The sequence below is a fragment of the Myotis brandtii genome, unplaced genomic scaffold (genome assembly GCF_000412655.1).
Source record: "Myotis brandtii unplaced genomic scaffold, ASM41265v1 scaffold3986, whole genome shotgun sequence".
NCBI lineage: Eukaryota > Metazoa > Chordata > Mammalia > Chiroptera > Vespertilionidae > Myotis > Myotis brandtii.
The window spans coordinates 48,161-52,115 of NW_005365308.1; positions in this window are offsets into that span (position 1 = coordinate 48,161).

The following is a 3,955-nucleotide window of genomic DNA, read 5'->3' on the forward strand; positions in this document are numbered from 1 at the left end:
TTCAGTGGTTGAGCAACGACCTATGAACCAGGAGGTCACGGTTCTATTCCCGGTCAGGGCACATGTCCAGGTTGTGGGCTCGATCCCCAGTGCGGGGTGTGCAGGAGGCGGCCGATCAATGGTTCTCTCTTATCGTGGATGTTTCTATCTCTCCCTCCCTCTCCCTTCCTCTCTGAAGTCAATAAAATAGGTTAAAAATAAAAATTTTAAAAAGATGATAAACTTAAAAAAACACACCAAAAAAACAAAAAAAGCTGGAAGCAGCCTCAATGCCAGGCTGCCGTGTGGCTTTGGGTGAGTTTGGTGCCACCTCCAAGCTTTGTCCCCGAGCTCACCTGCCAACTGGTCTCGAATATTGTGACCATTAAATGGTACCCACACTGGCACGTCAGTGAGGAGTGGAAATACGGAGGGTCCCCAGCTCGGGCTTGGGCGTGGGCTGGTGGGAAGGGAACGGGAAAGAGTCAGCATCCTTGGCTGGGCCTCACACAGGGGTCGGACTGCCCCCTCGCCCCCCACTGGCAGGGACCCCAGCAGCCCCACACCCGCCTGTGCTGGCGGGAACAAATCCGCTGGCAATCTTGAACCCGTGCAGAGCCCTGGGGGGACCAGCCTGCTGGCTCCTTGCCTGGGCACTGACCCGCCCTGCAGCCTCGGGCACGTTGTTTGCCCTCTGGGCCTGGATTCTCTGTTTTACCACAGAGGTAATTACTGTGGCTTCAGCAGATGCTGCATGGAAAGTGCTTTGTCTCGTCGCGCCCTAGCTGGCGTGGCTCAGTGGATAGAGCGTCGGCCCTGAAGGGTCCCAGGTTTGATTCCCGGTCAGGGCACAGGACGGGTTGCGGGCTGGATCCCCAGTGTGGGGTGTGCAGGAGGCAGCCGATCAGTGATTCTCATTCATCATTGGTGTTTCCCCTTCTCTCTCCCTTTCTCTCTGAAATCAATAAAAGTATGTTTTAAAAAAGAAAGTGCTTTGTCCCCATGAGGAGCACCAAGGCCTGGCCAGGCTGGGCTCCGGGGAGCGGGGGCCGCGGGAGCAAGGGTTCGCCTTTAGGCTGCAGGGAGGGGGGCGGCGTCTGCTGCGCCTGGGTCCCCAGGGTCTCAGTCAGAGCCGGAGGGAGAAGCCAGGTGCAGACGCGGCCCAGACCCAAGCCCTCTTCCTGCTCAGGGTTGGGCCGCTCGCCTTCCCTTTAGGCTGCAGGGGGGGCGTCTGCTGCGCCTGGGTCCCCAGGGTCTCAGTCAGAGCCGGAGGGAGAAGCCAGGTGCAGACGCGGCCCAGACCCAAGCCCTCTTCCTGCTCAGGGCTGGGCCGCTCGCCTTCACAGCTGCGGGTCTCCCCTGCCTCGCAGAGCCGGGCTGGCAGGGGCTGTGTGTTAAGCGACTGGATCACGGGCCTCAGGTTCCCAGGAACGAGGGGGCGGGAGTTGGGCTGGGCCGGGCCCCAGCCAGACCCCAGGTCAGGTCAGGAGGCTGCAGGCAGAGGAGCGAAGGCGAAGGCCGGGCCAGGCGAGCCTCCCCTCTGCTTCCTGGACAGGACGTGGTGCTGTAAACAGCTTGGAAAGGAGTCACCCTTTGGCTGAGTCACAGCTCCTAGCGACAGCCACGAACTGTTTATCAACAGCGGCTTCACCCCCGCAGGGCCTGCCCCCAGGAGCCGGGGAAGGGAGAGGCGCCCGCAGATGTGGGCTGCAGCCGGCCCCCTCCCTCCACCCTGTTCCTCCCCCACACAGGGCTGAGCCTGGGCAGAGGGAGCGTCGGTGCGCATCTGTGCTCACGTGTCCGTGGGCCGGGTTTGGTTATGTCTGGGCTGTTGTGTGGCTGGCCAGGTGTGCTCTCCCGTGGCCACCTGGCCTGGAGACAGAGCCCTGTGGGACAGGTGGCCGGTCACATGACCTCGGTGTCCTGAGACAGGCCAGGATGTTGGCGGTGACCACGGCACCAGGTGTTCTACCGGCAGAGTCAGACCGGGCCGTTCAGCTAAGAAAGAATTCAGAGCCAAGACTCAAAGTATAAGAAAGTTTGTTCAGAAAGTCACAGGTGGAAGGGATGGGCTCAGGAACCAGGTACAGAGGAAGGAAGGGCCTGAGAGCCTAGGAGCGAGGAGGGGACGGTGATGAGCAGGTGGGAGAGGAGGGGGCAGGAGAGCGGCCGGTCCTGTCCGAAGGGCCTTTAAGGCAGGGATTTTAGGGGAGGCCCCAAGGGAGTGTCCAATAGAATATTCATCCGCGTTCCAGGTGTTCCAGCGGCTCAGGGTCTGGTCTCCACTGATTGGCGGGCGCCGGGCAGGGGTCACTAGTCAGTGCAGCTGGCCCTGAGGTCAGCCGTGGGTCACTTGTCTGGTTTTGCTGCTTTTCTGGGCCTGTAGCTAAACCCCACCGAGGCCCTGATACTGTTCCCAGGTGTTCGTGCTTTAGGGAGCCGTGGTGCAAGCGCCCGCCCGCCCGCATGGGAGTCCATGAGGCCACCCTTGGGCCCTTGTTCCTCCGGTCCGAGCCGTGTGACCAGCGATATGTAAGGTCAGAGGGTCTAAACCACACGACCAGCGATATGTCGGGGAGGAAAGGTTACCCTGGGGATCAGGGCCTTGCTTTCCTGGTTTTGCTGGTTGCTAGGCACTGGGGCTTTCTGCCCTGGTGACCTTCTTTCTGTACCTGGCCCGTCCTTGCGCTGCTCATGTCTGGCTGACCTCCTACCACAAGGGCCGGTGACCGCGGGCAGGGCTGGTGTGAGTGCTCCCAGAGGCCATGGCTCCATGCACAGCAGGTGTGAAGGAGGTCCCTTGTGGGCCCAGCCCCCACGTGGGGCAAAGTGGTGGGGGTCAGATGGAATGGCCCTGACTGTCCCCAGCCGCCAGAGCCCTGGCTGTCGGTGGCCAGTCTGATCTTAGTTCCAAGTGGTGGCAGTGATGTGGTGCACAGTGCGGGGGACACCAGGCCTGCAGGGAACGCGGGCCTCTGCACCTGCCCCTCCCCTCCGCAGGCCCCGCCCCTCCTGAAGCCCCTCCCTCTGCAGGCCCCTCCCCTCGTGAGGCCCCGCCTTTCTTGCCTGCAGCTGGTCATCCTGCCCCTTGGCTGTGACTCAGACCCTCTGCCTGCGGCCGCTGGGCCTGGCCTGGCTCTGAAAGGAATAGCCATCCTCTGGGCGCTGAGGTCAGGCCGACCTGTGCTGGAGCCTGGGGCAGGGGAGATGTGGGGGTGACAGGCTGGGAGGCTGGGGGGTCATTGGAGAAGAGCCCAGGAAGCCTTCTTTGGGCTCCGGAGCACAGGAGAGAGATGTGGTTCCTTGCATGGGGCCTGTTCCTGGGAAGGGCCCAGTAAACGCTATTGAATCAAAGGCATTGACAGCCAGACACAGAGCAGGGCAGCCTGGTTCGCTGTGGGTCCCGTGCCCCAGGGCCTCTCACGCTCCCCCCCCCCCAGACACCCGGATGGAAACGCTGTCCCAGCCAGTTTCCCATTGTCCCTCCCGCATCACCGGCCAGGGTCTCAGCTTGAGAGGGGCCACAGCTCAGGGCAGGCCCCCATTTCATCTAATGGCCCCACAGGCTCCGGAGAGCTCCCTGGTACACGGATGGGGGGGGCGGGGAGGGGCAGACTGCCACAAGGGATGCTTGAGGTCACACGCCGGGCGGAAACGCTGTCCCAGCCAGTTTCCCATTGTCCCTCCCGCATCACCGGCCAGGGTCTCAGCTTGAGAGGGGCCACAGCTCAGGGCAGGCCCCCATTTCATCTAATGGCCCCACAGGCTCCGGAGAGCTCCCTGGTACACGGATGGGGGGGGCGGGGAGGGGCAGACTGCCACAAGGGATGCTTGAGGTCACACGCCGGGCAGCGGGCCACACGGGTGAGAGGTCAGGTTGGGGACACCCAGGTGCCCACGGCTGTCTCGCTCCCTGGAGCTCTGCAGAGCCCTGTCGCACCTGGTCCTGCAGGAGTCTGCCCTCCAGCCTGGTGCC